Source organism: Ambystoma mexicanum, chromosome 11 (genome assembly GCF_040938575.1).
Source record: "Ambystoma mexicanum isolate Mex_15411 chromosome 11, UKY_AmexF1_1, whole genome shotgun sequence".
NCBI classification, from domain to species: domain Eukaryota; kingdom Metazoa; phylum Chordata; class Amphibia; order Caudata; family Ambystomatidae; genus Ambystoma; species Ambystoma mexicanum.
The window spans coordinates 960378423-960403022 of NC_090934.1; the positions used below are offsets into that span (position 1 = coordinate 960378423).

The 24600-nt window shown below is 50.1% G+C and overlaps 1 protein-coding gene across 1 annotated transcript in view; it reads right to left on the reverse strand.

The window, feature by feature from the left end:
* Positions 1 to 24600, reverse strand: part of LOC138505085 (sperm-specific sodium:proton exchanger-like) — a 3031181-nt gene that overhangs the window by 1487674 nt on the left and 1518907 nt on the right. The window lies entirely within an intron of this gene.

Sequence of the window (24600 nt, forward strand, 5' to 3'; positions counted from 1 at the left end):
CATATAACCTAGAAATTCCCAGGCCATTCTTGGCTGTCACTAGCTGTATACATGGATGTGGTGCGGGTTCATCCGGGAAGAGAGGCCACCTTTTCTGAAATGCAGATCTCATACGATAATATTGCAGCGTTTTCAGTGGTCCGTTGCCCCGCGCCCTCATCAACAGATCCAGGCACAAAAAAATTCCCATTAACAAACATTTCGCCAAGTTTCATTTCGCAGTTAGGGTCCCAGGATTCCTGTATGCTCATGTCATGTGTGGGAGGTATACCCGGAAAGTTCCACAGAGGTATCTCAGGGTTATAGGGGGCCTCTAGTCTCAGTCTTTTGTATATAGCTTCCCATGCCCTAACTGTGCAGCTAACCGGATTGTAATCACATGTGTCTTTGTAGTGTGGATCAAAAATGACTGACTGTATGTTTGTGGGATGTGTAGTGTATTCCTCTATCCATGCATGGGGTGTACTGTCCACATCATTGTACCAGTATTTCACAAATTGCGCTTGGGCCACATAGTAGTAAAGCTCAAAATCAGGGGCTGATATACCTCCCGAAGAATAGGGTTCTGTCATTTTCTCTCAACCTATCCTCGCTGTTTTACCGTTCCACAGAAATGTTACCACCATGGATCTGAGTTTGGCGATGAAGGCTCTGCCAGGCCATATAGGGATGTTGACAAACAGGTACAGAAGTTTAGGCAGGATTGCCATTTTAAGAATAGCGACTCGACAGGCTAAAGAAATTGGGAGCCGCCCCCACATCTGGGGTTGGGTGGTTTAGGTTTGCAGGGCACCTTCGTGGTTATCCGTGTATAGTGTGAGCTTATTCCTGGAGACCAGAATTCCCAGGTATCTAATATGGTCTTCAGACCATCTGAGCCCATCTGTCACTGCGGGGCATCTAGTGGCCGGTGTAAGCGGAAATATTTCCGATTTAGCCTTATTTATCATGTACCCAGAGTAACTTGCAAATTCCTGTACCTCTGCCATCATGGGTGCTATGTTTATTTCAGGTTCCCTGACATATAGTAACGTATCGTCCGCATAGAGCGAGATTAGCTGAGTGGATCCCTTCATTTTAATCCCTCTATCCGCGTGTCTAAGACGGACCCCAGCGGCCATTGGCTCAATGGTTAATGCGAACAGCAGGGGTGAAAACGGGCAACCCTGTCTAGTTCCCCTCCCCAGTAGGAACATCTCGGAAATGGCTTTATTTGTCAGGACACGAGCTCCAGGCTCTGTGTATAGCAGCCTGACATATCTTATGAAGTTGGGCCCCACCCCAAACGCCTCCAGGACCGCGAGGAGATAGATCCACGAGACCAAATCAAATGCTTTTTCAGCGTCAAGGGAAATGGCTGCTGCGCTCCTCGCAGGGTCTATTTGCGCCATTATACCAAAAAGTCTTCTGAGGTTCAAGGCTGTAGATCTTGTGGGAATAAACCCGTTCTGATCAGGATGGACTAGGATGGGGACTACCGGCAGAAGCCGATTCGCCAGGACCTTTGCAAATATTTTGGCATCGGTATTTATAAGCGACAGGGGCCTGTAGGACGATACATCCTGTGGTGGTCGCCTAGGCTTAGGGAGTACAGTTATTGTAGCCTCTCTCATAGTTGGGGGTAACGTGCTGCACTCAAGTGCTTCCTCCCATACCTCCATCAGTATCGGAACGAGTTCCTCGTGAAATTCTTTGTAGAATTCCGCCCCCAATCCGTCTGACCCTGGTGCCCTGCCTGTAGCTAATGCTTTGACTGCTTCTGTGATCTCTTCCGCAGTCACCAGTTGATCCATTGCTCGGCGTTCCTCGTAGGGGAGTTTAGGGAGGGAGAGAGCCTCAAGATATATCTCAATTTCTGCGAGTGTTTTCTTGTATTTATTCAAATATAATTTCTTATAGAATTCCATAAATTCCCCATTAATGTCTTCATTCCTAAGCAGTACCCTCCCCTGTGCCGTACGTATACTTGTGATCTGAGTAGGTTGTTTATCATGCTTAAGTAGATTGGAAAGCGTTCTGCCAGCCTTGTTACCCTCCCCGTATCTGCGCGTGCGTATAGGGGCTGCTACGTATCGGACCTCCCTTATGGCCAGTTTATGAAAGTCTTGAAGGTGCTTGTGTATATCGGCTAATAATGCCTTATCTTGCATGTTTGTGTATGTTTTCTCCAATGCATCTAGTTTGCTTTCAATAGATGACAACTCGGTTCTCACAGCCTTCAGCATACCCGTAGCTTTGGACATCAACACCCCCCTCATCCAGACCTTGATGGATTCCCACACTGTTGAGTATTTGTCAACCGATCCCACATTATTAGATAGAAACTCTGAGATCTCGACATGGAGTGTTTCTACTATCCTCGGGTCTCCCAACATTCCACCTGGCACTCTCCACCGCCTGGCGGGACTCGGGGCATTCCAGAACATTAGTTCCAACAGCACTGGGGAATGGTCTGGCAATGTTCGAGGAAGGATTTCACATCCCTCCACCACCGCCGTCATAGACCCAGAGACAAACCAATAACCGATTCTGGACTCGGAGTCATGTACCGAGGAATAAAACGTGTATCTCCTGTTACCAGGATGAGTCCCCCATCATGCATCCACCAGGACAAGCTGTGTCAAAACATGTCTCAGATTTAGTACTGCCCTGCTCGGGGTTCTAACAATCTTCGAGGATCTGTCAAGAACCGGGTCCAGGGTTAAATTAAAGTCTCCCCCCCCATAGCACATTTGGAACATTGAGTGACACAATTATCTGATATATATCCATGTAAAAAGCAGGGTCATCGATGTTGGGCCCGTATGTGTTGACCAGGAGTAGTTGTTCGGCAGCCACCTCCCCCCAGACCATGGCATATCTGCCCAGCAGATCAACCCTGTGACCTCCCACCCTGAACCCAAGGCCTGGATGAATAAGGGTGACGACCCCTCTGGACTGGGAAGAATAGTTCATGTAGAACCTCAGGGGACCCCATCTAGGTAGTATATGAGTGTTGCTCGTTCCCACGGCATGGGTTTCTTGTATCATTAGGATTTGGGGATTATGCCTGGCAATATAATTGCCAATTTTCTTGACCTTCATTTGGTTATTTAATCCCCGTACATTCCATGTCAACAGTTTGACCTTAAACCCATCACCGGGGTTCTGAGATGGAACATTGGACATTGTCACACTTAAGGGGTTTACAGTATTCGTGCAATATAATCAGTGCCAGACTCAATGCAACCACAATTTTACTTTTCAATCAACAAGTTACCTCCAACAACTTTCTTTCCACCTGAACATAGCTCCATATAGTGGCACCAATCCCCAACCTTGTGCCACAGTAAGTCAATACTAGAGCTGAAATTACCAATCCCCTCCCCCTGTCCCACCCACCCTCATCATCTCCCCCAACTTGACGATGTGCCCACCCAAACGTAAGGAGTATTCCACGGGTAGCCATGTTGCTCCACATGCCCGCCAATCAGGTTCAACAACTCCACCGACCAAATTGCCTGGTATCGCTTAATCATTAACTTATCTTGGCTCCAGCCCCAGGAAGGGTTGACTCTAAGTATTTCTTGGTCTGCAGGTCTGGGTCTATTATTTTATGCCGGCCTGCCCCCTCTGGGAGGAAGGGGTATGGAAGTCTCAATGTATTGCGTAGCTTCGGCTGGAGACTCAAAGAAGTGAGCTCTTCCTGAATGTTGAATCCTCATTTTGGCTGGGAACATCAAAGCATATAGGATTTGGCGTTCTCTTAAGAGCTTCTTAACTGGCTCGTAGGATCTTCTGCTTGCCTGGACCCCCGAGGAGAAATCTGGATAAATGTGTATGCGACTTTCCTCATATTGGAGGGTGCCCGCCTCTCCTGCCTTTTGTAGGATTGTGTCTCAGTCCCTGTAGTTGAGGAGTCGTGCAATTATAGTGGGCGGTGGTGCACCTGGTTTAGGTGCTGGTGCCAGTGTGCAATGTGCTCGCTCTACCAAAAAATGTTCGGAGAATTTCCCTGGCCCGAATAAGGTTTTGAGCAGTGTCTCGAGTTGTTTCTCCATCTGGCCTTTGCCAAATGATTCCGCTACACCCACCACATGGATGTTATTTCTCCTTGAGCGCGACTCTAGGTCCTCGCATTTATTCTGTAATTTCGCCATGCTTTCCTTGATTTGGGTGATGTCGCGGATGTGATGTGAAATTGTGTCTTCATTAGTGCTTATCCTGCTTTCAGTTTCTGTTATACGTGCACTTTCTTTCTCCACTCTAGCCTTTAAGGAGCCAAATGTGGACACTATGGCCCTCATTACAAGTCAGGCGTTAAGGGTTCAATGGCGCCGTCAACCCTAAACGCCTGATTCACACTTTAACGCCTGCTTTTTGCAGGCGTTAAAGTCCAAGGCGCTAAGCGACCTTGGTGCTAATTACAGCACCGTAATTTACGGTGCCGTAATTAGCGCCTTCCCCATCCCCATTATGCCCTATGAGGCAAAAATGGGAATGGGGAAGGGCAAATGGTGAATGGGGAATTACCGCCCCACTCACCTTGGAATGGGGCGGTAATTCCGCCATCCACCATGGCGGAATCCGGCATGGACCATGGTGCTAAGAGCACCATGGTCCACCACCTGACTTGTAATGAGGGCCCATGTCGTCCAGCTTCGTATTGACTGCGCAAAACCTATTCTGCACTATTGTAGTTAAATTGTCTAAATTATCACTAGACTCTGTATTAAGGGCCTCGTTAGCGTCAGAGTGGATGTCTGCCACCGTAGCCTGACTCTGACTGCCCGTGTAGGCATAGGGCCTTCCTTTTGTTTTCCTGGAGCCTTGGCACCTTTTCCCTACTTTTGTGGTTCCCCCATGATGCTGTCGAAACAGTGTTCTCAAGAGATACAGTATATTACTAGCCAAAATTGTATTTGCCGTCTGATCTTGCTCCTCATACAATGTCACAGCCCTGGGGCAGGATCAGATTTAGGGGTTAAAGGTGTTATGTGTATTCACTCCATAATGTACCCCAGCCGGCGCTTGGTATTCCAAATGGACTGTGACCCCCCACGTACTGCACTCTATGTTTACCACGTTCGTAGTGCTTTGCAGGTCCAAGTTGTTTAAAGGGGGCTCTGAGCCGTTCCAGTCTGCAAGCCGCTTTATGTGTTTAGTACGTCCACCCAGACTGGTCCCCCGAGCGGGGAATGCTCTGCAGTCCAGAAAATAGTAATGTCAGCGTGTGCCCCGGGAGGTCTTATGGCGCGTATTACAGTGCGCCTTGGAGCCAGAGCACACCACCGGAGCGTGGGCCCACAACGGCCCGCCCAGTGCCGTCCGGCAGAGGGTCGCCGCTAGTATTTGGGGCCTTGGGTGGGGCCGCTCCCCGAACCAGGGAAGCACCCTAGTCACTCTGAAGTGATACGTGCACCGCCGGGATTCGTTGGCCCAGCAACGCAGGCAGCCCGCCTATACCGGCTCAATGAAAGCTGTCCCTGGGTCTGCGCCCGCCACTCCTCCCGGACAATTAAGTGTTTATTGTGGCCCCCTCCGCCGTCCAACCGTGCCTCCTTACTTTGACACCAATGCGGATGTCGTCTTCTCCGGGTCTCTGCGCGGTCAAGTATCGCGGACCCGCCGCACGCTTCGCCCAGTGTTGTGTTGCAGGATCTGCGTGGGGCTCTCTGGAGCTCAGCGGCCGCGGGTCTCCACACACCGGGGCTGCACTGGAGCATGCGCCGGATCGTCCGGGCTCACCGTCTGTGTCCGGCCAACCTCAGAGACGGTAGCGCATCACCAGGAGGGTGTTGGGCTCGGGCTGCAGTTCAGGCTCCTCCCATCTGGGGCCTCGCTCCCTCAGCCGCGCCAGCGGCTCTCGAGTAGACCTCCCTGGAGCTCGCCGTCGGATCTCTTTTGCCGCATGTGTCGGCCAATCTGTATGGAGCTGTATCTTTGGCGTTTCTGGCTACAGAGCCACATGACTTCGCCCGACCCATCACGGGTAGATGGGCTATCTTCCCAAACCGTTTGGGCTCAGCAGGCAATGCTGTAACGGATGGTATGGTGCAGGATTTCTCAGTGGAGCCGGAGCTCTGAAATCAGGCGGCCATTTCTGTCGTGTGCAACAGCGCCCCCCCAGATTCTGTCATTTTAAATTGGCTTTCTTGGCTTTCAAAATAGCCTCATTACATTTTTCGACGGCCACCTTATAGGCCAGAAATGTGGTGTCACAGGAGTTCGTTCTCCGACTCTGTTCAGCTGTGTATTTATTTTTCCTAAGAACAATTATCTCGGTGTTAAACCAGTAATTATGCTTAGATACCTTTTTGGGTCTTGTAAGTCGTAGAGGGCCCAGGGTATCAAAAGCACTATTAGTGATTATCCTAAAGTGTTTTGTAAGATTTTCCAAAGACATGTCATTGGGTCTGCTGGCCAGTTGTGGGAGCACCAAAGAGGAGAAAGCCTCAGAGGTCCCTTTGCTGGTGTTTGTAACCATAACAGGTTTAATCACCTCAGGAGCAAGTGGAACCAAAGAATAAGGCAGTGAAAGACTAAAAGGTAATACATAAGTGATCGGACCAAGGACAAGCATCTACCCTAATGGGTGAGACGCTAATATTGCTGGTTAGTAGCCAATCCAGGATATGTCCTCCGCTATGTGAAGGAGTCTTTACATTTTGTGAAAAGCCAGATACTTCCAGAAGATTCAAAAGGTACACTGCATCCAGGTCCAATGGATTATCTGCCCACAGATTAAAGTCCCCTGGTACAGGAACATGAGAGGATGACTTCAAAATGGCATCCAACATATCCAGCAATTGCTCTTCAAATTCTGCTGTTTTATTAGGTGGACTATGCAATACTAATGTACTCTGGGGGGATTTTGCATCGATATTGAGTTTAACCATCATGGACTCAGTGATCGGGATCTAATATTAATGTACTGTGAATTTTTAGATTATCTTTATAGATCAGGGCAACTCCCCCACCTCTAGACCCACCATGCTTAACTAGTAAAATGTTATATCCATCTGGAGTAGCAGCAAAAGAAGCATCTGTTGCAGACTCCTGGAGCTAGGTCTCCGTAATCGCAAACAGGTCAACCTGTGACTCAAGTATATAATCTGCAAGTTCTGCTGAGTGACAAACTAATGATCTGTTATTTAGTTTATTTGTAAGGGTGCTGTGGGGTCTACTACCAGACAAACATTAGATATAACCTTGGAGACCTCTGATGTCTGTACATTCACCTTTGTCAGAAGGTTGCCATCTAGCACACTGTGTAGGAATATCCAATTCACTGGAAAACAAATCCACAAAAGGCTTAACATTAAGGTCTGTGACAGTAGTTAATTCCATAGCTTGTTTAAGACTAGAAATACAGGAAGGTTGGTGTACACTAGTATTACACAAAACTACAACAGTTTCAAGGTTTATGGCTAAGTAGCAAGCCACCAATTCTTGTCATTTGTGCAGGTTGGTTTCCAATGCAGTAGCTATGAATTCATCGTTGCATCATATTTCGTGATGAGTAAACTTTTAAAGAAGCAATTCAAGATTACAATATTCACACGTTAAAATGAGGGAACTCACATTCTCAGGGTGTTTACAGCAGAATCAAAGCACAAAAACTCTTCCAAGGCATCTCGGATGCGAACTGGCGCAATCCGGGCACACGTGCCGGTGCTCACGCGGCTGCTAAGAGGCCTAAATACCCGGCGGCTGCTGGGTAATGTAGTTTATAGCGCTGCTCGCAGCAGGAACGCAGAACGTTGTGAGATCAGTTCACTTATAACAAACACTAGAGGTATAAGAAATGTAAAAACAATCACAATTAAATCCTAAAAGCAATTACTAATATCACGAATAAAATATCAAGTCACTAAAATCAATATATGTATTTTTTTTCCCTGGACCAGGGAGGCTCTCCAACTTTTTTTTTTTTTTAACTTTGGTTTTATTAGTAGTTTTTAGAAGGAAAAAACAAACGGCAACGCTGGGAGCGTTGTTATCATCACTTTTAACATTGTCATAAAACCCCCAGGTTCCCTCCCCCCCCCTCCCCCCCCACCCCAACTCCTCCCCTCCCCCCAGATCAGAGTCACTTCGCAAGTCGGACAGCTGGGGCTGTCATCGTAGTTCATTGTACGTTGCCACAGAGGTATGCTATGCTCTCACGTCCAAATTGGCTGGATGGGATCCGCTGTCTCCCGGGTCCTGGGCTACTCCTACATCCTTGGTTGAAGCATTCCAAACCTACCCCCCGCCAACTCGCCAGAGTGTTCTCATGTTGTCAGTGGGGGTCCCAACCCCATGCCCCATAGACCCCATACCAGTTAACCTGAAAGGAGCCCAGTTCATTATTTACCATGGCCGTCAGTTTATCCATTAAGAACATGTTTTTGAGTTTCTTAAGCCAGTCTTCTTTGGATGGGGTCTCTGGGCTCTTCCACCTTTGTGCAAGGGCCACTCTACCCGCCCGTAACATCGTCTCCCACATTCTTGGGTACCTATACAGTTCAGTGTCCTCCGGGGGGAGGCCCAGCAACATCGTTAGGGGGTTGAGTGGGATTTGTTCCTCGGTGACCTCGGCCATCCACCCCCGTACTTTCTCCCAGAACTCCTGCGCCTTGGGGCAGGACCACCACATGTGCCCCCTCGACCCCACTTGGCCACAGCCCCTTGGACACCTGGGGGACACTCCCGAAAACATCCTGGACAGTTTCAACGGGTCCCTGTGCCAGCCCTGTAAGATTTTGAAGTTGTGTTCCATGTCCGATGTAAATAGGTTCCCATGGAATGCTATCTTAAAGACTTTGGACCACGCCTCCTCTGTAAGTGGTTCTCCCGCCAGGTCATCCCAAAACCCTCGGAACCCTCTTCTCCCCTCCAAGTTAACGGTGTTCAGTATTCGGTACATTTTGGAGACCGCCCCCTTCCTTGATGTGGCCGTGTCCAGAAATTTTTCGAAGGGGGTCAGCTGTCTCCGTAGGTTCTGGCCCCATGATTGGTCGCAAAGGATGCCTTTCAGGCGTAGATATTCAAAGATTGAAAGGGACTCCCGCCCCAGTGCGTCTCGCAGGGCCTCGTATTCGAGGAACTCGCCCTCTTTGAACAGTTGTCCCGCCCATTCCAGACCCCCGTCCGACCAGGACTGGGCACTCCTGAAACCTCTGCTGCCTAGTTTGAGAGGGTGGCCCCAAAGCGATGACATTGGAGAGGGCCATGTCGTGAGGTATGAGGTTGTGGGTCCCTCTTTCCAGAGTGTCCAAAGTATTCCCAGGGTTGGGTGGGCTTTCAGTTTGCTAGGGATGAGTCTGCGCGGCAGCCACAGGAGGTCGCGCACTTTCAGAGGGTGGGCATCCATATCCTCAAGGTATGACCAGTAGGTGCCCATCCCCTCCTTCATGTGCTCCAGCAAGACCCGCAGCTGGGCTGCCCGGTAGTAAAGGAGGAAATCCGGTAGCCCGAACCCGCCCTCCTCTCTGGGTAGTGTTAGAGTGGCCTTTCCTATCCTCGGGGCCCGCCCTTGCCATATAAACTCGCGGATTGCTTTTTGTAGATCGCGGAGCAGCTGGGTGGGGACCTCCGTTGGGAGTGCGGTGAATAAGTATAGTATTCTCGGCAGAACGTTCATCTTTATCGCTGTCATGCGCCCATACCAGGACAGAATCATCCCACCCCATCTCCTCAGATCTGACGTAACCCCCGCCAAGGTAGGCCCATAGTTCACCGGGGCCAGTCTCGAGAGATCTCTGGTCAGGGTTACCCCCAGGTACCTGATGGAATCCTTCCCCACCGCAATCCCCGCACACCTGTCCCGGGGGTCCAACCTCGGGTCCTGGACCCTCATGGGTAGGAGCTTCGATTTTGCTGCATTTATTTTTAGTCCCAAGAACTGCCCGAAGGCTGTCATCAGCGAACAGGGAGAGCTTGAACTCTACTTCTCCCCTTTTGATCCCTTTGATGTCGGGGTGGGCCCGGACCGCTATGGCCAGAGGTTCCATCGTCAAGACGTATATTAACGGAGAGAGTGGGCACCCCTGTCGTGTTCCCCTCGTGAGGGGGAATGGGTCAGAGAGTTCCCCGTTCACCTGCACTCTCGCTGTTGGGGCTTCATAGAGGGCAGAGACCCAGGTCCTGACGTGAGGCCCGAAGCCCATTCGACGGAGGAGGAGTTGCATGTACCTCCACTCGACCCTGTCGAATGCCTTCTCGGAGTCCAAGGAAAGCAAACTAGCCTCTAGGTCTGATTCCTGGGCATAGTGGATTAGGTCAATAGTCTTCCTGATATTATCTGAGCCCTGCCTGCCCTTCACGAACCCCACTTGATCCCCGTGTACTAATTTGGGCATTATCCCCTCTAACCGTGTACCCATCACCTTGGCTAGGATCTTTACATCTATGTTTAAGAGGGAGATCGGGCGGTAGGAGGAGCAGTCAGTGGGGTCCTTTCCTTCCTTGGGCAGTACCACTATGATGGCTCTCATCATCGTTTCCGGCAGGGTGCCCCCCTCCAGTACTGCATTGAACACCCTCGCCAGGTGTGTGGCCAAAATCGACCGAAACCTCTTATAGAAGAGTACTGAGAACCCATCTTCCCCCGGGGACGTTCCCGCCTTCATCCCACCGATTGCATTCTCCACCTCCTCCTCTGTGACCCCTCCCTCTAGACCTCCTGCCATTTCGCCTGTCAAGGACGGGATCTGAATGGAGTCCAGGAACTCCTCAATCTGAGTGTCCTCCCCGGCATATTCTGAAGAATATAGTTGTTCATAGTAGCGTCGGAAGGCCGCTCCTATGACTGGGGTACTATGGTCTAGTGAGCCCTGTTCGTTTCTGATCGCCCTCACCATTCTGCTTCGCTGGACCTCTCTGAGTTTCCAGGCCAGGATTTTATCGGCTCTATCCCCCTTCTCATAGTATTTTTGTTTCACTAGCTGGAGGTTGCGCTCAGTTTTATGCAACAAGAGATCTTTCAATTGGAGTTTGTAATTTTCTAGGGCCGTGATCTGTTCCATAGCCAAGGGTGCCTCCGGGGGGCCTCCCGGCTGGATCTGTGCGATCTTTTCCCTAAGGGATTTTTCTTGGGCCTCCCTTTCCCTTTTTTTCTGAGCCCCCATTCTTATGAGAACCCCGCGTAAGGTCGCCTTGAAGGCGTCCCACAGCACGTGCGCACCCACCTCGCCATTGTCGTTCAGCTTAAAGTATTCCACAATGGCGTCCTCCACTTCCTGCACCAGGACGTCGTCCTTCAGCAGGGAGTCGTTGCATTTCCATCGCCCTTTTCTGCCACCTCGCCATTCCCCTATAATGGTGGTACGGACCAGGTCATGGTCGGACCAGGGGACCGGGTCTACCTCATAGCCAGAGACATATGGGCGCAGGGACTCGTCTACCAGGATGTAGTCTATACGGGAGTATGATGTGTGGATTGCAGAATAGTATGTGAAGGAGGGGTGTTCTGCCCTAGGGGTCGGGATGGTGTCCACTAGGCCCAGCTCTGTGTTCGCCCTTTGGAAGGAGCGGGCCATCATTTCGTCTGCAGCCCTGGTGGGTTGGGATTCCAAGCGTTTCCTATCAATTTTCGGGTCCAGGACCATGTTAAAGTCCCCCCCCACCACCATTGGCCCGCGTACGAATAGTTTCAGTCTGTCCTTCACTCCCTCCCAAAATTGCGCCTGGCCTTCATTGGGGCTGTACACAACTGCAAGTGTTAAAGGGGAGCCCCGCAGGGAGCCCCTCGTCAGCAGGAATCGTCCCTCTGGGTCTTTCAGTGAGGCTTCTACTTCAAAGCCAATGTCCCTCGCTAGCACTATGGCCACCCCCCTTTTCTTGGTCTTGTGGGAGGCGCTGAGGACTTCTCCAATCCCCCCCCCTCGTAGCTTTGGTTCTTTCCCCTTTGCCCAGTGCGTCTCCTGAAGGAAAAGCACGTCTAGTTTAGCCCTCCTGAATTCCCTGCAGACCAGGGATCTTTTGGTGGGGGTGTTCAGTCCCCTCACATTGAGGGAGCCCACGCCCAGGGTAGGCAGATCCTCAGCCATTGTCTAAGAATAACCAGCTACCGGATAGCTGACTCGTGGCACTTTCCTTGTCTGGCTCATTTCGTGTTATCCTCTGATCTCCCATTTCCCTTCCCCCCCCTCCCCCCCAGGTGGTCCTGTAACCTTTCCCCAACTGACCCCTGGTCCCCCCTGTGAACGTAACAATATCAACAAACCCCCTACCCCCCTCCCCCCACCCCGGCGTCCAGCCAAATAGTTCTACCATTGTTGGTAACTGGCCGGACCACCAGCCTACCGCCTCCTGCTGGGTGAATATCCAAATTAGAGCCTCCATGAGCCCCCCCTACCCCCTCTCCCTCCCCTCAATGTAACTCTCATACTTGCTGTTCCGGGAGGGTCCACAAACGTTCGGACCCCATGGTCCTGGAGCCCGGCCTGTCTGCAGGCCGGAACAGATGGTGAGTCCCCGTGGTGAATTCTTTACACAGTTCCCCCGAGGCTGATGACGCCTGCCGTGAGATGCCTCAGCTCCCTTCCTCGCCCGGGTCCGACAGTCCCGCTCCACCCTGGCCGGGATCCGTGTCATTCCTGTCCGTCGATGGGGATGGAGGGTTCAATTTTTTGAATTTCCGTGGGCCAGTCTTTTTTCTCCTCTCTCCTCGTGACCGGCGCGCTCTGGCTTCATCCGCGGCGAACCCGGAGGGTTCCCTTCGCGGGGTCGGGTCCGTTGTATATTCCTGTATTGCTCCCCTTATATCTTCCTCTGTGATCAGGTTCACTCGTTGGCCTTCGTATTCGAACATGAGGGAGAAGGGGAACCCCCATCTGTAGCGTACCCCCTTTGTTTTCAGCATCTGGGTCAGTGGGCGGCACATCCTCCGTTTGGCCAGCGTGTATGATGAGAGGTCCTGGAAGATGGCCACCTGAGCGTTGTTATAGGTTATCTCCCTAGATTTCCTGGCCTCCTCCAGGACCTTCGCTTTTTCAGTGTAGTAGTGGAAGCGGACCAGAATTGACCGGGGGCCCCCAGCTCTTCCCCCCGCTCTATGGATCCGATCAAACGTCGGTTCGGTTGTCATCTCATCCGAGAAGAGGAGGGTAATGATGTCCTTCACCACCCTGGTTAAGTCTCTTTCCGTCTCCCCCTCCGACTCCGGCACCCCGAAAATCCTGAGGTTGTTCCTCCGCTCTCTATTTTCAAAGTCGTCCATTTGTCTTGCCCTCTCCTCATCTCTCTTTTCCAGGGCCGTTAGTCTCAGGGCCGTGTCCAGCTCCTGGGTCGCTGCTGAGGACTGGTTGGACTCTAGTTGTGACAGTCTATCCTCGACTTTGTCCACTCTGCGGTCCATGTTTTCCATTTTTTGGGCGATGTCTGCCCGCATGTCCCTGATCTCCTGCAAGACCGAGGCAAAGCCCTTTTCCATGGTGAGGGTGGGCAGGGGTGGGGTCTCGGAATGAGACATGCCGGCCCGTTGGTCTGGGTCGCTGTTCTCCCTGCTGGTGCCTTGGTAGCGGTACTCCTGGAGGGTATGGCGCCAACTCATTCGGTCCTCCTGCTTCTCCCCTCCGCTGATGCGTCCCTAGGGGTAAGGGACAGAGCCCGGTCGGGGAACGCGCTCTCTCGCCTTCTGGTGTGGCCCTCTGTGGGGGGCCTCTCGTGGGCGGGCACTCGCCCCACCGACCTCCGGTGGGGGCCTCACACCCCCTCCCCCCCTTGTGGCCTCTGTCTTTGGAGGTAGTTCTTAGGGTGGGGGGGAGCGGCTATGGTCGTCCAATCGCGGTTTGTTGGGGGGCTCTCAGGCGTGACTCCTTCAGCGAGAGCCCCCAGGCGGGCACTCGCCCTGGGGTTGAGCCCAGGGGCCTCCACCTAAGAGAGTGATGGGCTCGAGGGTACTCTCCTCCAATAGATTTGTGTCCCCCCGCGTCTTCCTGACTTTTTTTTTTTTTTTTTTTTTTTTCCGGGGGGGCTCGCGAGGGGGGGGCGGGGCCGACTCGCCCCTCCGAGCCCACCGATGCGTCCCGCAGCTGGTCCCCCGGGGTCCTTGAGGGTTGCGTGGGGGCTGGGATGGGCTTCCCCCACCTACCTCGGCGCCGTGTTCGGGAGCGCGGGCAGGCCGCCTCTCCCTACGCGGGTCGCGGCCCGCGTTTCTCCCTACTCCTCAGCGGGGGACTCCCCCTCCGCGACGGCTCCTCGGCAGGGTGCCGCGGGGGTGTCGCCGGCGGGTCTTCTGCCGGGGCGCCGGCGCGCTCCGTGTTCGGGGGAGTGAGGGGATCGCGCGCGCCTCCGAATGCAGGCCGCCGCTTCCCCTCTCGATGGGTGTGATGCTGCCTGGAGCTCCCCGGGGCTCCTCCCCTCGGGCCGCGGAGCTCGTTCTCGGGCCCCCGGGGGTCCCCGGATGCCGCTCCTTCGCCTCGGGGGGCACTCGAGGTTCACGGGCCCCGTGAGCCGTAGATCTCTCGTGGGGGGGTCACGGGGGGGGGCTCAATCCCTCTTCGTGTCCCAGTTACGGCGGGAGCGGCGTGTTCAGGCTGCCATTGCCTGTGCGCCCCCTGGTGGCCTCTGGCTCTCCAACTTTTAAAGGTAGAAGACAGGTCGCAGAATTATTCCATATCAATTGCTCCCCCCCTCCTTTTCTTTTTCAGTTCCAGACTCTGTTGCTGCTTTTTCTCATTCCTTTCGAGTACAGACGTCTCCCCCTTCCATTTCAGCATTGATTCCTCCTCCTTCCTCTTCTGATGTGGAGATTAAAATATAGTCTGTGGAAATTCTGCCTAGGTACTCCTTCCCTTTTTTTTCCACCCGATTTCAATGGAGACCTGGTCTACTGTCTTATACAGTGTTGGACTGTCTGACATTCTACACTATTATGAAGCGAGAGTGAGGGACTTTCTTGAAGGAAGGTGTTTTCTGTCCTTTTTTCCCTTGGGCCTTGCCTCTTGAAAGTTATTAGTTCTTACCCCTCCAGGTCATCATCCACTGGTAGTGCGGTATGGATATCCACACCAAATATATTGCATTAAAATCCTCACTCTTGGCTGTGTTGCCCAAGAAACTCCATCCACTAAGTAAAGCAGCAAGCAAAGCACTGTATGGCACTATAGAAAGAGAATTTTAAGATGTGCAGTACTTCAGAATCAGACCTGAAGGCTCCCACAGTGAAAAAAGCGGACCAAAGAGTAAAATATCTCCACTCTATATTGCTCTCCACCCCTTAGCAACTTTTCACTCACCAAAGTTAAAGACTACCTATCGAAGGCAGCTGAAGTCTGGTGCTTCCTAGTTCATCCTGAGCCTCTTCAGTCTGTGGGGGGAAAGTCAGCTGAAGTGGGAGGGTCACTCTAATCTCCAACTTGAGGATGAGATGAGTGAGCGTGTTGCAAGCCTGGACCAATCTATTCTTCTTCATTCTCCTCTGCAGTGAGATGACCTGGCACAACAGGAGTGGCAAGATGAGCTGACATCTGAGAGGTTAGCAGGCAGCTCTCCTGAATAGACCATGTGTATCATTTGGGTCACTGGAGTAAGTGACAGCATAGGGCTCCAGAGGAATAGGGCCCGTGTTAACGGAGAACCTTCAACAATGTAACATGGAGCAAGGCACAGAGGGGAGAGGCAACCAGATCTAGAAGAGGACTGTAGAATGGGTGTAGGAGCACATGCTAAAGAAGCATTCAGTAGCAATAGAAAGCAAAGGGAAACAATGAGACACCAAAAGCAACATTTAGGAGACCCGTAGAGGTGAAGCACAGTTGGAAGGAGATAGACATTTTCACCAGAACTGTTCCGATAGAAGTATCAGAAAAGGACAAGTATAAGGGGCTATCAACATCTCCCCCCTCCAACAAAAACTCCATGACAAGATGGCAGCCAAGGACAAAGGTAGATCTTTGCCCCACAGTCAACCTTGCCACAAGAGGGAGAGAGAAGAGAAGTGGGGAGCTGGCACTTACCATCCTACCCCAGAAGTCACCCACCTAAATTATCTTGGATCCCAACTCAACCAAAGCGGCTAAAAACAATTAGATTATATGCCAAAATGAACTGGAGTAAGAAGATGAAGACAGCTATAAAACCGCTGCAGGAAGAGGAGGGAATACAGTGATTGATCTAATTTGTGATACTGTTACATAGATTTCAATAGGAGATATCGTTCAATGAGGTGCATTCAAATATAAATCTTTTTGGCCATCTGTACCCCATAACTGATAAATTATAAAATACTCACCTTAGTGACTAATGTACTCCTAGTCCATAGTCTACTTTCCTCCACCCTGTGTGTGCGTCCCTCAAGTGATACGACAAGAAACCTTTTCCATAACGAAAGAACATTTTTCCTTTAAAATTGGAGCATGCAGGGGCGTGGGCTAGGGCATGCACACGCTACACTACTCCTGCCCTCCAGCGTCCCCTTTGAATGCATTGGCTAGAGAATCCGCCTACTACTCAATATGGAGGAAGGGTGGTGGGTCGTATGGAGGAAAGGGGACTATGAACTAGGAGCACGTAAGTTACTACGGTGGGTAACTTATAATTACTCCTAGAACCCGTCCCCTTTCCTCCATCCTGTGTGGATGATTACAACCAAAAAAGCCCCTAGGAAGGCGAGGTAATTTACCTCATCATGCAAACAAGTTCTTGAGCACGGCCTCTCCGAACTGTGCATCTGCTCTAGCACTAATTTCCAAACAGTAGTGCTTAGAAAAGGCGGATGACAAAGCCCATGTGGCCGCCGTGCTTATTACCTGCTATGCCATATGTCTTTGAAATGCAACAGCTGAAGCCTTTGCCCTGATTGCATGTACGTGTAAATTAGCCAGACAGGGCTTCTTCTGCAACTTGTACGCTTCCTCAATGGCCGTCACCATCCATCTTGCTATTGATGCCTTGGAAGCATGTGTGCTCGGTGACGTGCTACCAAAAGTGGCCAACAGTGCGTCTGACTTCCTGAATGCCCTTGTACTGCTGAGATAAAATGTAAGTGCCCTTCTTACATCTAAACCATTAAGTGCTCTATGCGCTTCTCACCAAGGATTAGGAAAGAAAGTGGGTAAAACTATTAAGAACCACTGAAGTTTTCACACTTGAAATGGAACAAGGAACTAATGGAAACAACCAAATATACATGTCTACCAACCTATGTATTTTTGATGTGTCACCAAATTCGAAATGTATGCACAGAAATGTCAAATGTAAACACAAGATTGACACACAACATGAGCAAAGAATGTGCCTTGAGAAAGCCCATGTAAGGGCGAAACAGCAGCACATGAAGAGAAATGTAGGCACATGTTATTTGTATATAAACCAAGGATTTTCGCACCAAGTCACAACTTATGTCACGAATATTTACACAAAGTGAATCAACTTATGTAATAGTGATACCTGTGAAACAAAAATCAAATAAGCACAAAGTGATTTAATTTGTGTGGAATACGTGAATGAAAAATATATGAAATAAAGTGTGCAACCTATGTTTAGACACAAACAAATGAGTACCTCACAAATAATTACATTAATTAGAAAACTGTGGGGATGCTGCAAAACTTAAGCGCAAAGGCTCAATAGAAAAAAACCTCCATCCTTTGTAACAATTAATATCTAGGCAGTAATCTTGAGATCGTTGAGGACGATATAAAACTAGGAATAACTAGACTAAAAACATAGTGGGCCCCTGGGCCGGATGGTTTGGCTAATGCGGTCCTCAAGAAAAATCCTGATTTCTGGACATCAATCTTGAAGCTACTGTTTGATAATATTCTTAATGATGGCAGGATACCTGTTTCCTGGACCACTTCCATCTTTGTACCAGTGCTTAAGAACAGCTCTCCTATGATTCCATCTAAGTACCGCCTGCTATCAACGCTTGATTTCACTGGGAAACTGTTTTCAATGTTTGTTACATGAGCTACAAAGATGGGTGGACAGAACTGGTAGAGTGGTTTTCGGCCGGGATATTCAACGGCACATAACCTCAGGTTGACAGATCACCTTACGGAAAGTGCACAAAATAACTCCTCACCTGGGCTTTATGCTCTTTTCGTGGATTTTAAATCCGCCTTTGACTTGGTGGATAGAAATAGGACAAGACTCTGGGAGAAATCGGAACTTTTTGGCTGCCCACCACTGATTTTGTGTTTTGCAAGGCTACTCCATTTTAACAACTCAGTCAGGGTGAGGCTGGATGCTGAGGGAGCCATGACGGCACCTGTTCACATAGCCAGGGAAGTGAAACAGGGGTTTGTCCTGGCTCCCTCGTTGTTTAATTTATATTTGGCTGATCCACCGGACCATTTAGCTAAAATTGGGAGTGTACCACCTAAAATCCACATGGTCCATTGTCGTCTATTGGCTTATGCTGACGACTTAGTACTTTTAGACTATACATTTTCGGGGATAAGTCGAATAGCAAATGCACTATGGGAATATGCGGAGGATAATTCAGTGAATATAAATGGTAATAAAACAAAATTGATGCTATTCTCAACAAAAAAGTAGCCCGCCCTTCCTTGGTTGTCAAGGGAAATCTGATTGAGTATGCTACAGAATATAAATATCTCAGTGTGCAATTGGAACCTTAGCAATGCTGTAGAGGTTGCATAAATGCACAAGTGAGGAGAGCAAGTCAGTTGTGAAGCCTGATCTATTGCTATTTAAGACGAACTGTGGGATTCTCCCTTACAGGATCAAGACAACTTTATCTCCAGTGTTTATGTCCCAGCAATTACCTATGGCTTGGAAAGCCTTACAATTATCGATCTCGAATGGTTACAGCGGCTTGAGGAGCAGTTCTGGAGGAAAATATTAGGACTGCCTCCATGTATTCCGATAGCCATCATCAGGCTTGAACTTGGCTTGCTCTCCCTAAAATCTGTGGTCTTGAAACAGCAGGCCTTATTATATGTTCAGTCTAAAATCTGCCCAGAAACACATTTACTCCATAATATTACGCTCCACACACGTGGTAACGCGGGGAACCCGCAGTTTGAGTTGAGCGTTACCAAGCTATTGTAATTGTTGGGCTGGACTGGGAGATGGAACGAGGGGTACTATGCTATGAAAAAGCAACTGAGTCAGAGAATAGACCTGTGGGATTGGGGCATGAAATTTTCCCATATAGCTACACTAAGGAGCTATGGTTTAGTACCAGAAACATTATATACCTACAAAAAGCCTCAATCGTATTTAACTATTTGTCACTCGAATAATTTACGACGTTTTATTCTCCTATTACGTTTAAACCATCTCCCGGTCCTTTATGTGGTTGCCAGTATGACAAAGGTCCTGAAGTCGGAAAGGTATTGTCGAATTTGTTTAAATCAATCTGTTTTGGAGACCCCAAGCATGTCTTAATTGAATACCCTTTATTAGCAAATACCTATGTGCAGAACCTGGGTGAATTTGTACATCGATTTGGCATAATTAAACATGTTCATTTATGGGCCAGTGTCACAATACTTTAAGTAAATCCCTCCAATTGGCTCTATATAGGGTGTGGCTAGAAGTCCAAGTCAAATTGTAAATGTGGTGTTCATTAATAACATTGCATATATTAACCATGAAATTCTGAGGAATGAAGTTATCAATCTTGAATGAATGTAAATATTGAATTGATTGCTTTGTTTTATTTAAATGTGTAAAGTTTTATACTGAAACATATTAACAAATAAATAAATATCAATGGTGTTGGAGGGAACGCATAATTGAACCTGTCATTCCAAAAGATGAAAAACGCATCCCTTAGGGAGTTTTTGCCCTACTCCTTGCAGAATGCGAATATCTTGCATATGGCGTTGCTCTCTGAGGCAAACCGGTCCACCGCTGGTCTTCGACACATCTGGAATAGAGAAGACAACATTCTGTGGTTGAGTGCCCATTCGTAGTTCTCCACCCTTAATCTGCTCAATCTTTTCGCCTCCCAGTTGATCTCTCCCGTAATCTCGTGAGCGATGGCCCACTCCCATATCTGAGCCACTGGATCGCAGAGTAGTGAGGATCTCGTTCCCCCCTGCTTGTTCAAATTGAACATGGATGTGGAACTGTCGGTCCGGACCAGAACTACTTTCCTGGTGATAACCGGCAGAAATTATTTAAGGTCCAACTGAATCATCCTGACTTTGGGGATAGCAATGCGTGTGGAATTATAGTAAAAAAAGAGCAACCACTCACACACGACAAGGCTGTAGGAAATGGGTCCGATCCCGTTGATGCGGAAAAGAGGACTTGAGTGAGGCACCAGAAGGCAGGGTCAGCGGAGCATGTGCACGCTGTGGGCCGCTCCCCCGTGCGCTCAAAATTTCAAGTGGAAATACTGTTTTTATGGAAAAGGGTTCCCGTCCCGTCCTCTGGGAGGGACACCTACACAGGATGGAGGAAAGGGGACAGGACATAGGAGTAAGATGCAGGGTGCAAATGCCTGCTCTGGGGTTATCTGTGGCACCCGATGCACTCCCCAAAAAATGTACATGATGAAGCTTGTCCATCTGCGACACTAAGCTGTGGACCGTGAAATAGTTCAGGGTGGCACCCCACCCATCGAGTGATGAATACGTTGTGATGGTGATATGTGGATCTCGCAGGCGAAAGGGTGACCCTTTCAACAGGTGTGCCTCATCCCTCCACCAATACAAATTTGCTAACATGCTATGTGTTATGGTGACCATGTTTGATTGCGTTCTCGGCTCCTTAGTGTGCTAGCTGGAACAGAGTTGTCCTCATTTTCAGTCTGGCGTGCAGTATCGCTAGAATACACACCGCTATAAGCCCTAGAAAGTGTTGAAACCACCAGATTGTAGTCCCGTAGCCCTCCTGAGGGCCACAACCCTGTCTCGGGTTGGGAAGATCGTCTGTATCCTCAAATCCCATTTGAGCCCCAGAAAAGTCAGTGACTGGGAAGGGTCGAGATTCGACTTGGGTAGGTTGGGTAGGTTGACCGAAAACCCCAGGCCGTCTGAAAGGTCTGTGAGGTTAATCATTGTCGACTGTGCTGCTACAGCAGAGCTGGCCCTCTCCAGCCAATCCAGGTAAGGGTAGATATGGTGAACCCCCCCTGCTCTGAGAACCACTGCCACAGTGCTCATCACCCTCTTGTTTATCCGGGGGACCGTAATTCAGTCCAAGGGGGAAACCCCTTGTACTGTAAATGCCACCCCATTTCTGTAAACCTTAGGAATTGCCTGTGTGGATGCCATATAGGGGCGTGCAAGTAGGCGTCCTTGAGGTCCAGGGAGCACATCCAATCACCCTATCTCAAGACCTCTGCAATCTGCACTGGCGTCAACATTTTGTACTTTGGTATGGGTAGGAAAATGTTGAGGGAAGATAGGTCGAGCACCACCCTCAGGCCCACCTTGTTCTTTTTCAGAATAGGAATATTCTGGAATAGAAGCCATAACCCCTTTGTGATAGCAGTAGCAGTTCCACTGCACCGATTTGCACCAATGAGGCTATCTGCGAGAACAGTGTCGGGGATCCTAGCTGAATCAACAGAGCGCATACAGGAGGGCAAGCCAGGAGAGGGAGTCGAAACCCCAATGAGATCACTGGGACTTTTCACGGGTCTGATATCACTTGATGCCAATGCTGAGTGTGAAGGAATAACCTGCACCTGACGGGGGAGGTGTGGACCCAGATGCCCTCCTCATTGTTTCTTTGCATCGGAGGCTGGTGTTGAGGGGGGCGAGAAGAACCCCTTCGGTGCAGTTCTTTGCTGCTTGCGCCTGTGTATGCTGGATGACCTTTCTGGCTGCCTTGCCCTACGCTCCTGAAATCCTCTGAAGCCTCCGAAAGATCTGGCTCTGTGCTCTGACCTGCCTTGTGCATGCTCAAAGGACTTTGTCACCGGCTTGGTCAGGATGGCTAAGGTCTTTGCTGTTTGCGAGCTCTTCTTCTTTTTTGCTAGCTCGTCATCCATGGATGAATGAAACCGATCCACCCCTTCGAAAGGCAAGTCCAAAATACGATACTGCACATCATTATTGAATTTGGTCGCATGGATCCATGCCATCCTAGGCATATCCATACCAATACACAGGCCTCTGCATGAGGTGTCGCTATGCGCCACGATATACTCCATCAAGTCCTGGGCTACGATTCTGGATTCTGCCAGACCCACCTTAAAGGCTGCTTACCTCGACTATGGGAGATCCGGGAGGAAATCCACGATTCTGATTGTCTGCCCCCAGTATGGCATCTGCATTAGCTTGATGCAGGCTTAGGCCGGCATTGATATAGACATTTTGCCAAAAGCCTCTAGGAGCTTGTCCTCCTTGCAGAGTAGTGTTCCCATCAACATCCCCTCGCTAGCCGACTGGTGTTTGGAATACATGGAAGCTGCTGCCACTACAGATGAGTGGGGCTGCGGGTGCAGGGATAGCAGAATTCTCTCCCCTTTGACCTACCTGTATTTTGCGCCAAGCTTCTGGCTGACTGGTTATGTGTAGTGTGGTTTTAGCCCCCCTTCTTGGCCCCTGGTGCTACCCCCTTCTGCAATGGTATACTCGATTTGCTAGCAGCTCATAGAGTGAACACCTCTGCACTCTAACACCTAACACCTAAGCACCTGCTTACGGGTGCACCTGTTGAGGCAGAGGTACCCCTAAGAACTCTGCTAGCCCCTCCATGCAATCGTGAAAGGCTTTTGCTGAAACAGAGTCCTCCTTTTCCTCATCCTCTTCCGTGTCCTGGGTATTCCCGGCCTGCTGGTCAGTGTCCTGTACCACAGGGTCAGCCCCTGCTGGTGTAGATGGGCTTGAAGTAACTCCCAAACCCGATTGGACTGGATGTGGAGGGCACTCGCCTGGAGTTGCAGGGGGAGTGACTATTGCGGCCGTAGGCACTGGTGCTGCCCCGACACTGGGCCCCTGCGGTATCGGCTGAGGAGTTTGTGCCGGTTGTGCTTGTAGCAACACCTCTTGAAGGAGCGATTTGAGCATCCCAGTCATCTGCTGTATCCTCATCAGCCCCAAACATCTATCAATTAACTTCTCTTCACATGCAGGCTGCACTGAGGTCTTTGTTGGATAGGGAGGTGCTGCTGCGGTGGGCCTATATGATCCTAACTGATGTTTACTCAGTGTTGTGTGCATTTGCTTTGGACCCAGCTGCTACTACCCCACCTCCTTGAAACGTAACATCATAGAGAGATAGAAATAAGCAGTGCACCAGGACATCTGCAACCCTGCCCACTCCACACTTGGTGAGAAATTTGGCCTAGGCATGGGTGTCCTGTGTTCTGAGGCTGTAGTCCCTCCAGAGGCCGGCTCGTTATACGGGCTACTGAGTGCCTCACGGCTTGCTGCCATTTGGAGAGGTTCAGCGTCTTTAGGAAAGCGTGGGAAACAGTTTGGCGCTGTTTCTGGGTCACTAGACCGCTTAGGGCCCGAAAGCGGTTGCTTGGTGCTGCATGCAACCTCAGTAGTTATACCAGTAGACTTACAGCCCTCTGGTTCACGCGCGGAAGTCTACTTGCATATTGGCACCCGCTCAGGTCTAGACCCGGTAAAAGAGCTTGTTAGTCCCTCGGGAGTACCCCGGTATGAGGACCACGCAGCCTCTCAACCCCAACCCTGGTAGGGCTTGTACGCCCCTCAGCCCTAGGGCCTGTAGCACGATGAGCCTTGAGACACTGGCAGGTACTAGGATCCTGAGGACCATTCCTGCTCTGTGAGTTGCTTGAAAAGGAATCCCCTTTGAGGGTGCTTTAGAGAACAGTGTACCTACTTTTTCTGGCCTGATCTTCTTCTTACAAACTCCATCAGGTGGTCGGGTGGCGACGTGGAAAAGATCTCACTTCACCTGCTCAAGCAATTCTTCAATGAGCGCTGAGTGAGCAGGTTGCACGCGTTAGTCTACCCACCTGTGTTCTGCTCCAAGCCCTGCAAAGAAAGGGCGTGCGGGTCCTATGCTGGGAACAACTTGTCGCAGGAGGCACCCTTGCCGAATCCCGCTGAGCTCTACATGCACCGTGGGAGGCGAGGCACCAGAAGCCGGTGTAACGCAATAGAAGAAATAAACACAAAAGACTTTGGGGATAGCAGCGCGTGTAGAATTATAGTAAAGAAGGATCAACCACTCACGAACGACAAGGCTGTAGGAAATGGGTCTGATCCCGTTGATGCGGAAAAGAGGACTGGAGTAAAGCACCGGAAGGCGGGGTCAGCGCAGCGTGTGCACGCCGTGGTTTGCTCCCCCGCACGCTTCAAATTTAAAGGGGAAATACTCTTTTTTTTATGGAAAAGGGCTCCAGTCCTGTCCCTTGGGAGAGACGCCGACACAGGATGGAGGAAAGGGGATGGGACATAGGAGTAAGATGTAGGGTGCAAATGCCTACTATGGGGTTATCTATGTGCCACCCGATGCACTCCCATATTAATACCCTGCTGCTACATTGATTATTGTGAAAAACAGATAAAAAGTCCATCCAAGGGTACACCAACTGCAAGTGCGTCTTGAAGTTTTCACTGTGCAAGAAGCTGCATACATGGCATATTCAAATAATTTCCATCCTCTGGAACCATCAACACCAAATATGTTGCAACCAGGGACAAGCATTGTGGTTGCCGTGGAATGCACTGTGCACCATGTGTTCTACTCATGTACAGTGAGAAGGTACTCTTGCAATTTTAA